At 31.8% G+C, this 14,144-nt stretch overlaps 1 long non-coding RNA gene and 1 other non-coding gene across 2 annotated transcripts in view; one reads left to right on the top strand and one right to left on the bottom strand.

Moving 5' to 3' along the window:
- The window catches only part of LOC123667817, a 96,599-nt gene that overhangs the window by 58,621 nt on the left and 23,834 nt on the right, over positions 1–14,144 (bottom strand). Inside the window, exon 2 of the long non-coding RNA XR_006745478.1 lies at positions 3,867–3,905. This is a non-coding gene — a long non-coding RNA (uncharacterized LOC123667817). The remainder of the gene's footprint in view (positions 1–3,866; positions 3,906–14,144) is intronic.
- Positions 7,705–7,777, top strand: Trnaa-agc. The gene has a single exon. It is a non-coding gene; the product is annotated as a tRNA-Ala (tRNA).

Here is a 14,144-nt window from a genome sequence, read left to right as displayed (position 1 = left end):
GACCGCAGGGCCGGCTTTGTCGCACTGAAGACGCTGTTGCCCGTCTTCGGCCTGTGTATTTCAAAGCCAGCAGTTGAATGGTTATCCCGCTATCGGTCGGCTTTATAAGTTTCAAGGTTGTAGTGGAACTGTGTTATCCCTTAGTCGCCTCCTACGACACCCACGGGAAGAGATGCTGGTGGCTATATTCTTTATTGCCGTAGTCACACAGCTTAGTGTCAAAAATAAGTAAAGAAAAGTATGGTGACACCAATGTGGAAGATAATAAGTTATCGACTCCCAAAAAGAGGCAAAGGAAATAAATGTTTGGTCGTTGAGGTTGAATATGATTATTAGCGGAGAAATGAGTTGCCCACAGTTTTACAAGAATTAATGTCTTTGAAAGGTGCTAAATTATTTAATGGAAGTGTGACATCGTTATGGCGACTTTTAAATAAAATTGGATTTCCTTAAAATAAACAAAAGTTAACGAACGGAAAAGTGCGTGAAAACTTTGTGACATTCTTAGAAAAGGCGAAAAACATTACGGATTGGAACAACGTAGTATTCCTTGACTAGACATGGTTGAACGCCAATCATACTGTTGGCAAAGTATGGACAGACGACACTGCTCATTCTTCGACTAAAGTACCGGAGGGTAAAGGCGAACGACTAATAATTTGCCACGTGAGCTGTGTTAATGGGTTTGTCGATAACTCATTTCTCGCGTTTAACACCACCCTTAAAATATTATTTATTCACCATAGCGATGATTAATTTTTAATAAGCAGTTAAAATTTTTTTTTTTATATAATCGATTAAAGGTTAACCGCATTTGTACTCGATAATCGAATTACATCAATTAATTATGCATGGTCACCTCACTTTAGAGTTAATTTGACATGTGTCACCGTACCCTTCCTACGTGAAATAGAGTATAATAAACTGTCTATGCATCGCATGACGTAACAAAATGGCGTAAGACATTACAAAATGGCGTCAAAGCTTGACAGCATCAATGCAAAATTATCGAAAATATTTCACTCGACAGGCCTAAGACAATAATGATTGCATAGCTTAGACTGAAATATGTCTAGTCTGTGATACGTAGTCACCCTAAGGTAAGGGATATTTTACCTCTAATGAAATTCTCATGGGTGGTTGTTTGACGTAAGCCAATGTATTTGTAGGTACGATATTACATAGTTCCGGTACGTGCCCTTTGTGCCTTGATTCGACTGTAATGAAAATTGTGAACTGAATAATTAAAATATATGTTTTTGATCATTTTAGTGACGGCATCAGATTATACAAACAGTGTTTGAATGTACAAGTTAGAGGTATTCATTTATACCGCATACACTACATACCAGTTCTGAAGTAGTTATATACGGAACAGTCAAATATCAAGTATAAGTTCAGTCAAACCTATCTTGTACCTAAACTACGGCCACTACCACTTTTTGTTTTATATATTGCAAATTAAAAATACCCCTGTGGAAAACTCCGATATAAAATGTTAAGTTACATTGGGGATCCTGATAGATCTATCTGGATCGAAAAATTCCCAGATAAAAATTGTATTTTAACGTATTTGAATAATTTGAATAAAATATTTGGAATCCCTGTTTCAAACACATAATAGTTTATTTACAATAACTTCACATCAATCATCGCTTATTTGGATTTATCTGGAACTTTCAGCAGGGACATAACAGACAAAGTAAAATTTATCACATATTTATCTATTGGATACTGTATCCGTCAGATAGTAATAACGATAAAAACTTTAAGTAAGAGTAAGAATTCGTTAATATAAGCAGAATGTAAAGAGATTAGTTAAATTTCCAATTCCCTCCGTATCTGTACGAGCGTTTAACTTCAATAAAACAAAATCTTAATGCTGAAACCGCTTTTAATATAGAGGGGTTTAACTGTTATTAGGGTTGATAGCGGAGTAATGCCGGACGGACAGACCGACACGTATAATGGCTCTGATAAGTAACGAAATAAAGGTTCGTTTTACACTGCTACAAACGAGCATACTTGAACAAATCTGACTATTTAATGTGTTAAAATGGAAGGCGTTTTCACATATTTGTCAAGAGTTTTGACGTTAAATAATAGTATTTATTGAAGTATAATATACTAGCGACCTCTGTCCGTTCATATTTTTAGACAATAAGTAATCACCAACATATATACTAAAAACTTCTCCGAAACACGCTGCATCTTATGGTATAAGTATTATTCCGATCGGTTCAGTAGTTTTCGCAGTATATCCGAACGAAAAAAAAACGGCTTTCCATTTATTAGTATAGATTTCTGAACAGAACGGGTGATTTAGGTACTGGTAATGATTTGCAGACGTTATAAACATTATAAAAAAAATATATGATACCTATTTTGGATCAACAGTAGTACTTTTAAAGGATTTATGAAGTAACAACGTATAATATAAACAACAGTTCGAACGGGGGACCTAGTTATATATATATTTAAAAACAAAGCATTCAAAATTTATTTTCTTTATGACTACAATTTTTTTTATTACAACTTTTAAAATAATAATCTCATCAGCTTTTTCTGTGTTATCTGTCATCCCAGCTTTAAATTATTATATCACTGACAATGAGTAACATGGGCTATATTTTAACAAGAGAAAACAGAACTGTCAAAATCGTGTACCTAACTTATTACGCGGGAAAAATCGCGAGCAGATAGCTACTTTTATCAATACACATAATAAAAATTTAACGGATCGCCGTGTGTCCATGGAATATATTTGAAAAAAGATATTGGGACCTTTATCAACGTAAATAGCACCCAAAACAATGATTGTTAGAATTTTTGTTTGTTTGTCTGTGCGTTTACGAACGCTAATTTCAAAAACAGCATCTGATTTAGATGTGTCTTTCACTAATATATTGTGGTAAGCATATGTGTGTATAACAAATAGTATTTGTTTCATGTCAATCGGTTCATAAATAAAAAAGTTACGGCAATTTAAAGAATCTCGTTTAACATGTAAATACGGACGAAGTCGCGGGCACAGCTAGTATAGTAATAAATTCGGTTGACATCAATAGCTCGGGTATTTTTATCCATAAGGGCAGTTTTATGAATACGTCTAGTTAGGAAAGATTAGGGGTTGAAAACGCGAATATTACTTTGATTCATCATAACATATTCATATTAAATTTATTATAGAAAGTATTTCTTGATTTTGTGAAGCTGTGACAGATCTTGAAGAGTGTTGCCAGTCATTTTTTAATTTTGATTACGAAAAAATTGTTTTTTTTTTGCATTAAGTTATTTATTATAATATTGGCGTTAAGTATTTATTTATGTAAGTTTAAATAAAATGTGACTGGCTAAATGTAAAGCATAAAACTCTAGAACGGCTGGATCAACTCGATAATTTTATTTAGTTTTCTAATATTTTGTTGAAAGTTCTAACGGAACTAAAACTCAAAAAAAGAAAATTCCAATCATTTTAAAATTACAATAAGCGACGATTATTAATACCCGATTATTTTTGTCGTACATGATTTTTGGGTAAGTTTAATCGTCCACACAGCGCACGCAAGGGACTCATTCGAAAAAGAACATCTTTTCTTTTCCAGTTTTCGTAACATTTCTTGTTATTGCTCAGATCTTATTGCTTGTACCGTGGTGTTATATAGCCTATAACCTTCCTCGACAAATGGACTATCCAAAACAAAAGTTTTTTCAGTTCGAACCGGTAGTCCCTGATATTAGCGCGTTTAAGCAGACAAACTCTTTAGCTTTATAATATTAGGGAGATTTATTTTTTATTTTTTAAGTAATAATTATTTAACAATTCTTAATATGTAATCAAAATATTTTAGTTAGAAAAAACTTACCATAAAATGATGGCCAGACTCTCGGAAAACTCTAAATATCTGTAAATAAAGAGAAATATATATTAATCAAAGCAACAAGCAATTACAAATATAAATTAATGGTATCAAAATATAAACAGAGTGTCAAAATTATTTACATTTTAAAACTACATAAAATTTAACCAGATACTTAAAAAAAAGGTTTAATATACTAGAAACCTAACTCGTCAGTTTTAAAAAAAAGATGAAAATTAATTTAACGTTGTTGTTGTTGATGTTTTAAAATTTATCCCCAATAGGAAAAGGCAAAGGACTATAATCCATACAGCCTAGTTTGAATTTATAACTTTCGTTCTGATATATCAAAAGGCCGGAGCCAAGTCTGAAGTAACTTTATTTTTCTTCTGACTGATAATTTAACGTCTACGACCTAATAGATAATAATTGAGTCTAGATTATATAAAATAAATTTACATTAAGGAGTAATGCGATAATACAATGAAGGTAGTCGAAAAAATAATCAATTAAATATACATTATTAGAAATAACTCGAAAAGTACTCGTCAAATCTTTATCAAATTGAAATAGGACAAACACGATAAGCACCAGCTTTCATAAAAAAATAAAAAAAAATAAACGGTACACCCAGTAAAAGTTACACAGTAACACATAAAAAATTCAGACGAATTGAGAACCAGAGAAATCGGATAAATTATAGAAAAACTGCCAAATTATTTATATTTTAATGCTACATACAACTTAACCGGATACTTTTTTCAATAAAAAAAGTTATACACACCCAAAGCTTAACTCGTAGCAAGTTTTAAAAGATGGGAAAAACGATAAAAAAAATTTTAGCTAAAAAATTATAGTCTGAATTTCGCCTACAAAACTATGGGGAATTAAAATATTTTTGATCCGATTATCCGGCTACAGAGAGATTACCGGTTATTGTGTAGTGCGTTCCGTCGACGCACTGCTGGTTCCGCAGGTTTTAAATATTGTAAAGCTTTGATTGATGTTTAAAAAAGTTTGGTTCTATAGCTTTTAAAAAGCACTTTTTTTTTAGTTTTTTGACAAAATGTAACTTGTTGTTTACAGATTTAGAGAGTTTTTTTGGGGAGATTTTTTGCCTGCTACTTTTTAACAGGCGCGGTAGCGCAGTTAGCGGTTATCCATCAGTCTGTTCCGAGGGTGGTAGGTTGTAAGTTTTGAAATATAGTATAATATTCTAAGTGAATTAAAGAATTTATATCCATGTGTTAGCTATGTATCTGAAGATACTTAATTCATCCTGTATAGAGTAAGACGCCTATGCAGTGGAATGTTACACGCTGAACCGTGACACTCAGACTGTAATACTAACCAACTTCAAAAGTTCTCAATTTAATTGTTTTTTTTTAATGTGTGTTACCTCCGAACTTCTTGCTTGGACCCATATTCGATGATTCTTACTTTAATCAAAAGCTTGTTACACATAATCCCATTGAATTGACAGAGATTTGAGGAGTACTGTTTGCCTTATCTCTAATAATTCGTATTTACGTGACAATTTTTCGTCTACCTAGTATTTGTTACGCGATATTTTGTAAGTTAAGGGAAGTTAAAAAGTTTTACTAAATGAGGATCTTGAACTTGAATATGCTCTTATTTCTTCTTCTTTATCTAGAAAGATGCATATGCCTAGCAATAGGATGTTACAGGCTGAATATCTTTGAAGTAGATGATACAGTTGAGGTAAACATGAACTTCAACAAGTTAATGGAACTCAAATGAAATTAAACAACAAAATTCTACTTTAAGTCGAAGTTATTAATAGTATCTAACTCCATATAAATTTGATACTTCCAAACCTCTCATATAACCTATGTATATAAACAAAAAAAAAACAAGCAACGCAAACATTCTTTATAAAAATCAATCAAAATAACATTCACAATCATTTTTTAATTAAGTTAAAAAAAAAACGCAAAAAATTCAATCTCAAAATTTTCGTAAAATAATGAATGAACTAATTATATATATTTTTTTCATACGAATGTATTAATTAAATCCTACAAAAATTAATGATTGTATAATACGAGTGGTCCATTGTTCCGCGGGACCCTAAATGAACTCTCATCCTAATTGGCGTCGTTGAGAATCGAGACATTTTTTAATTAAATTTGCAAGCAATTATGATGGAAAATGAACAAAAAAATGTACAAATCGACGGTACATTTCTGCACAGCGAATGATATTCTATGATTCTATTTTTATTCTGTGGTTTTACTAGCATCTCGCGTGGCTTTACTCGTTTTTAGTAAGCTAACATAATAAACTTTTTTTTTTATATAACATACACCGTCGTCTGTTCCTAAAGTAAGCAACTTAATGCTTGTGTTATAGGTAACAGCCCACTGTTATATTATTATATAGTTGAATAGTTTTTAAATAGCTGTGCGCCGCGGTTTCACCTGCGTTATTTTGAAAACAAAAGTACTCAAACGATAAATAACCTTTAGCCTTTTTCAGTAAATGGACTACTTCTAAGTTTCTGAAATTAACGCGTTCTATTAAACAAACAAACTCTTCAGCTTTATAATATTAGTATAGTTTATAGAAGGATCCTACGGTATGAAAAATGATAAAAATTGTGCTGAAGATGGGATGGAATTTCAGAAAATATGACTTTTTTTTCAATTTTACGTATTTTACAGCTCACAAGATATGGAATACGTCTTTCAAATCAGCTCAGCTCGTTCAATACTCGGTTGTTCCTAGATAAGGACAAGCTACAGGTTATATCGTTATATCTTATAACATACACACACGGTCGTCTGTTCCGACTGCCGACTGGTATAGCTATATATATTTTTTAATTATTTTACAAAAAAATATTACATATGTAAATACTAATATTACACCCAGACTCAAGCGAGAATCGAACCCGCAACCCGCGGAACAGAAAGCACGGCCACTCAAACTGCGCCAACGAGCTAGTCTAACTAGATTATATAAATATCTTTTACGCGAGTGTCATGGCGGGGCACAGCTTGTATATTAAAGAAAGACCTTCTGATTTTAAATATTATTTAAATATTCGCTATGACGAATAAAAATAAAATCGAGAAATTTAACATCTATAAAATTAACAAACCAAAAAAGGCTAAATGAAATCTCAAATACTCAATTTGTTCAAACCTAAACCTCTAGAGCTCTTACTATAAAGTCTGGATTTTAGAAAAAAAGTTTATTAAGTAGAATTTTTTTTATCGATTTTATTCAAGTTGTAAAAGTTCGTCAAAGTTTTCGAGGGCTTTCGAAAGGGGTAATAATTTTTAAAAACGTCAATTAACGTTTCCGGTCTGAGGTCCGCCATTTTCTGGTTTTATTATATGAAAACTTTTTTCTATGACCTCTTTTCAAAGATTTCTATTAATATGAACCCGGTTTTGCTTAATTGGACAAGTTATTGTTGTATTTTTCAAGCATGAAATCCAGTAAGTTGAGTTTTGTTTTATATTCTTACAATTGAGAACTTACCGCAAATTTATGGAAAAATTATGACTTTTTAAAAATTTTATTTTTTATACTCGTATAAGTACAAGCGACAGATATTTAATTAAACCACACACACATACACTACAGTAGACTTCTAAGCTATATACACAACACCAGTCCACGGTAGCAGTAGTATAGTCACGCGATATTTTCACAACTGAATGTTAGCTAATAATTTATATGAATAAAGCTGTTCTTTTTTTAAATTTTATTTATTGCTTATTGCTAATTTAATTTATTAAATTAAATTTTGCTAAACTAAACATAATGTTCGTTAGCAAAGAAACATTACGTAATTTTCACAACATCTCCTAACGGGGGCGTAGCTCAGATGGTAGAGCGCTCGCTTAGCATGCGAGAGGTACCGGGATCGATACCCGGCGCCTCCAATTTTTTGTTTCCTTTTTAATTTCCATAAATTTATCTCTTACCTTGTCACACTAATTTTTGACTTTTGCCTGTGTTCGTTCGCAAAAAATAAATTTTATATTCTATCATAAAAAGTGACTTATGCAACTGATATTTTTTTATAACAAAATTTTGAATATAAACCTAGTATATTAATTGAGGTGAAGCTCTAAGAGTGACAACCAATATCAGGTGTTAAGGATGATAACCGGGTTAACTTTACGTTATATCCGAGGCATGACCAAAAATAGACAAACACCCAGACAGAAAAATACAGATATCATCTTAAAGCGTTTAGAGAAATATTTCAAATAAGAACACCGCAGGTACATTGCTATGCAATCCACGTGATCATTCAAGTGTAAGTAATATATAGAAATACAATATTATTTGTTTCGTCTGTGTGTTCACTTCGAGCGCGTTCGTTCGAGCGGAATAGGCGATAATCGTTAAGAAGTATGTTTAAAAATATATACATCTATTCAATAATAGATGTCGCTAGCTGATACGTGTTTGAGGTGTTTTACGTTTTTAGCTTCTGTAAATTGAAATACTATTATGACATACGATGAGAACAAAATTTATAATTCGTGTATTGTAATAGCCTGTAAAGAACGTATTTTGTAAAACAGAAATTTAGTTTATATAATTGAATTCATTTTTAAAACAACTGTTTAAAATGTTAGTAAAAATAAAATAAAAAATAGATAATAATATATTTAGTACTATGCGCCTGATATTTTATGTGAGCAAATGTGCCAATCAGCAAATGTGAAATTCTAAGGACATCGTATAAACTTTTTAATATACAAAATACTTAAATCACGTGATGGTTACGGATAATTAGATTATTTATTATATTATTAGATAAGTTATCCGTGTACAATACATTTTTAATTTGATTATTTTATATTAAGAAATCACTCATATTCATTCAAACATATAACTACATATTTTTAAAATTTATTTAAGACAAGTATTTAATTTTAAACAAAACAATTTTTTAATCTGTAACTGAATTTCAAAGCTTTTACGATAGAATAAGTATGAACAGTATCGAGATTCGGTGGTAAATTTGACGTTTGACGCGTAATGGACACCCAACATGGCGGTGCAAAGTATTTCAAGTTCTGTTAAATTTACTGTCTATATTTTTGTAAGCTACTTTTAGATAGCTACGTAGATAGAACCCAACGACTAACTCCTCAATATCTGTCTTTCTATCACTCTCTTTGTTTGTATCAGAACTAAATCTTTGACCCTAATAGACTGACATATTCAGTTTTTAAAGGATATACTAAGAACAGTAGAACAACATTCATTTTCAAGAGATGAAAATAAATATGTTTTCGATAAGACATTCAAACACAAAACTATCCATTAAATAAAAAAATACCATACAGACAAAGTCACAATAATCAACTAGTTACAAGCGTAGCAAACAGTAGACCCTCTAAATCCATTAAAAAACCTTACAATGCTGAATACACTCCGAACCGCAAGCTAAATAAATATTATTTCACAAACATTCATTGCTTTTTGACATCAAAGTCACCGCAATCCAGCTTTAGGCATTGTTAAGTATAATCTCTAGTCGCCGAAACTTCAAAGTTTCCATGTTGGAATATCTATCGGGCCCATATTTTGGCATAATTTCAAAGAAACTATGTAAGTGGAGGGAATAGTTCGGGTAGCGCCATCTAGCGGCGGATAGCTGGAATTACTAGCTTGTATTTATGGCCGCCGGAGCTATTCAATGGAGCGTCTGAGTTATGTTTATTCGGTGCCTTATTGAATTTGCCGTCGTTATTGTTTGAAAACTTATAAGGTATTTTGTGTTAAATATTTTATTTATTGGAAAATTTAATATTAAATACCATCTTTTGAATTATATTTAAAGTATTTAGGTCTTTAGGATTCTTTTTGTATTATTTCAAATAATTATTCTTGTATTTGATAGCCTATTTATTGTGATTGGTTTTAGGCTATAAAGCATCACACTACGATCCGTCTGAAGCAAATATCAAAGGTTATGATTTTGAAGGATTACCAAGTCAAAGTAAAGTATGGACTTATAAAATACATTTACAGATTACGCTTCTCGTGGACAGAGTTAAATTTAAAGCAATTTGTTTTTGTCAGATTTGTTCAACTAAACTATCTTGACAGTTTTTTTCTCATTTATAGAATAGACCTGATCTCTCTCATAGTTTCAAATTAGATTTAGTACAGCTGATCCAGTTCAAACACAAAAGCTTATTGTTATGAATTACAAAACAATCCTTTCGTTCCATATAATTCAGAAACGTAATTTCTTTGGAAACTTGAACCCTATTTTATTATTAATTTGTACATTAAAATTATAACCTTTAATAATCTCTAAATCGTTACAAATGCTAAATTAAAATAGAAGACATTACCCGCAATATTAACGGCCTTGCCGACATTTTGTATAAATGTCAAACTTGTACAAAATGGCGTCCAAATGTCAATGGTTCGCGTACTCCCTTGTGAATAATATTAATATCAGTTTTATTGATTCTTGTTAATAAAAATGTAATTTATTAGTATTGTTGTAATAAGTTTTTTAATTATTAATTTGGAAATTAATTAATTTAAATAAAAATGAATCTCTGAAATGTTTGAAAGTCATTCAGAAGTCATACACATGTATGACTTCTGAACGACTGCGCTGAATTGGATAATTCTTTTTTTGTATTTGTTGTTATCAGGACAAAATTTTTATTGAAGAAAACTTAAAAAAAAAGTACACTTTTACAGGAAAAAGCTAAATTTATAAGTGTAGGAAATAGGAATTCGACCGTGTTTTCGACTACCATAAAAATTAAAAATATTCCCAATTCCATAGCATTTATAGGCAATACAAATAGTCATAAAAAAAAATTTAACTTAGGTACTGTATGTTCGTTTACATTTTGGTAATTCATTTGTATTTACCTAAATTGATATTGTAATAAAATTATCGAAATTTCTTTAGCTATAACCACAATAATTCGAGTTGAAATATTCCTTACAGGTGTCGATGAGTTTGTGGCGACATCTATCGCGCGAAATACGAACGACTACAAGCTACGTAATTAGAGAGAAAACTGACGTATGCTACATCGCGCTATCAGAGTTTTCAAAGTGATTAAGTATATATACAAGATCCCGACAACAACCGTCGGGGCGTTAGCCCGCCAGACACGACACCCGTCTGGTTGGAGGATCCTCCCTTTGCGATGGTGGACGAAGAACTTCACAACCTATACCCACGCATCCCCAAAAGTTTCTTCTAAAAGTGATTGATATCTGTCCATTGTCAAAATCGTGGACAAATTTTGTCAACGCATCATTTACAGAATCATTTTGTTGGTCCTTTGTGATCTCATAAATAAGTTTGGTTTAATTTAAATTGTGTTGAGAGTGTTTTGTAAAGGTAATGCGTTTTTTTGTTTGGGGGTTATCTGTACTAAGAATGTAAAGAGGGAAAATTGGGGTTTTTAATAATAGGAGTAAAATCTACTGAACGAAGGGCCTTGTTACGTTTTTGTTATCAACATCTATCATCCAATCCTATTGGGTTCCGGTAGATGGCGTTACTTGATTCATTTATTTACCATTTCATATGGTATTAATCTTTTTCTTAGACTAGTAAGCCTTTTCTGTTCCTATTTAGACAGTCGATGTGAAGGACACACACATTTTTTTTTTAAACAAGAAAAACTCCAAAATTACAGGAAATGTGTTAAGGTTCAATGATTGTCTGATATCATTTTCTTGATAAAGTTTCAATAAGCAGAGTGCCTGTCTCATAAATATTATTTCCTAAAACCGCTATGATACTGATTTTAAAGCAGTTTGTAAACGTCCCACAGCTGGGCACAACCCTTCTACTCATATCGGCTTAGGTACAGCTTAATTCATTTTTCAAATCCGTGTCCGCGGGCGTTCTATAGGTGACGGCGGGCCAACCGTCGGTGCGTCACAGTATGCGAAAGCGATCACGTGGCACCTCGCTATAACAATAAGGTTTTAGTGAGTATTCTGGCTCGTTTAGTTCGGGCCGAAAACCCTACAGTCCCGCCAGCTTCGTCGGCGAGGTGCGTAAAAGCATTTCCCAGCGATAAATAAAGGTACACCTTAATCCGGCATGTTTAAGTTTTTTGGAAGGGCGAAAAATTTTCCAACATACCATTACTAACGGACTTACTGGTGCAGCTGCCGTAATACCCGAATGTCTAACCAGATTGAGACTACATCAGAATAGCTTCAATATTGATAATAATTCCTAGTGGTCTTAAGCCGATTCTTCTTTGGGATATCTTAATCTAAACAAGAATTGGTAGATCTCATTCAAGACAAGTTAATAAATTTATAATGATCGACGGTTTCTGAAAGGGTAACTGTTGAGTTTCTTGACGATACTTCTCAATAGAATCCACTTTCTGAGTCAATGCTGATTTAACATCACTACATAGTATTTAACAAAGTCGCTTTCTGTCTGTCTGCTTAGATTTTTAAAAATACGCAACGGATTTTGATGCGTTTTTTAACCGACTTCCAAAAAAGGAGGAGGTTCTCAATTCGACTGTATTTTTTTTTTTTATGTATGTTACATCAGAACTTTTGACTGGGTGGAGCGATTTTAATAATTTTTAATTTAATCGAAAGCTGATGTTTGTCATGTGGTCACATATAAATTTCATTGAGATCTGATAACTACTTTTTGAGTAATCTTTGATAACGCGCAGTTACTTGAGTATTTTTTTCGTCGATCTACGTTGTATTACTCGTCGATGTAATCGAAGTCGGTTTTTTTTCGTTTGCGAGCAAACACAATTATTTGTCGATCTACATTGTATTACTCGTCGATGTAATTGAAGTCGGTTTTTTTTCGTTTGCGAGCAAACACAATTATTAAATAGATAGAGTGATTCAAGAAGAAGGTTTATATGTATATTATATGCATAATATAGTAGAGAAACATTGATAATTTTAGGGTTTCTAACGTAACTTTGTTGTTGATAGTATCAGCATTGCACCCGTGGAAAGCCGTGGCGGGTCGCTTGTTAAATATAATTTACTATGTAAAGAAAAATATACTTTGTAAAAAAAATCAAAAGTGTTTGCGAAGTTTTCTCAAATAACCAAATTATTGATTTTTATGATGATTAAATATGATGATATTATGACTATGTAGTATTTAGTTTATAATCAATTTTCTAATACTTGTTTAATGTGTCTGAAGACTTTGCAAATAGAGTTTCAGAGATTTATGATTAAATTATCTAAACTTAAATATCAATTTAAGTTTTTGTTGTTATCATTGTATATATTTAAGTTAGCGAAAATCTTAGAATCGTTTTCATTAGTTTAGTTTAATTTATTTATTTATTCATAAGTCAACACCAACAAGTAGTACAACAACAAATACAAAATTAATAAAGTAAACATCGGTATCTAGATAATTGTCTACTTTTTTACAGGTGTCCTTAAGTTACTAAGAATATCGTCAACATCGAAATAAGTCAAATTAAAGATTTTCCATTTAGTAAACAGTAATGAATATTCGAGATTAAATTCAGAAGTTATTGTCGAAAACTAAATTATGACAAGTAAATTAAAAAAAACCTAATAATTCAGTTAATATTAATTATTATTTAGAATTGAGGAAATTGTCTTATTAAAATTAAATATTTATTTATTCAAGTAGTATGTAAGAGCATATTTCAGCGTCCATAGCATGTCAGCCTGTAATATCCCACTGCTGGGCATAAGCCTCCTTGTTCCCCATGTAGGAAAAGGAGTAGACCTTATCCACCACGCTGCTCCAATGCGGGTTGGCGGATATATTCTCTACTATGAGTAACGATTGGTATCAGGTGTACATGATAACAACTGGGACCGATAGCTGAACGTGCTCTCCGAGGCACGGTGGGGAGACCCACAACGATTGATATATCGTCATTATACATTCGAAAGTTGGTGAGGATGGATTTATAGATGGATGTTTAGTAGTTTTTTACGCAAAAAACTACTGAATTGATGGTAATGAAACTCGGGACACAGATAGCTGAATATCCAGAAAACCACATAGGCTACTTTTTATCCTAAACACAATGGTGGAACGACAGGTCTTTAGATAAAACAAAAAATACGGTCAAATTGAGGTCCTCCTCCCTTTGAAGTTAGTTAAAAATATGGCGGTTCAAAATTCGTTACGACAGCTTGTATATTCTAAAAATACAATGTATATTATTCATATCAAATTTAACAATGTATTCCATCTTGCAAATTATATTCAAAAATGAATCAAATCTGCTAATTCAGAGTGACTCGTGTATT

This window comes from Melitaea cinxia, chromosome 29 (assembly GCF_905220565.1).
Source record: "Melitaea cinxia chromosome 29, ilMelCinx1.1, whole genome shotgun sequence".
NCBI classification, from domain to species: domain Eukaryota; kingdom Metazoa; phylum Arthropoda; class Insecta; order Lepidoptera; family Nymphalidae; genus Melitaea; species Melitaea cinxia.
The sequence above is the reverse complement of the archived record's forward strand: the minus strand, read 5'-3'. Positions and strand labels throughout refer to the sequence as shown.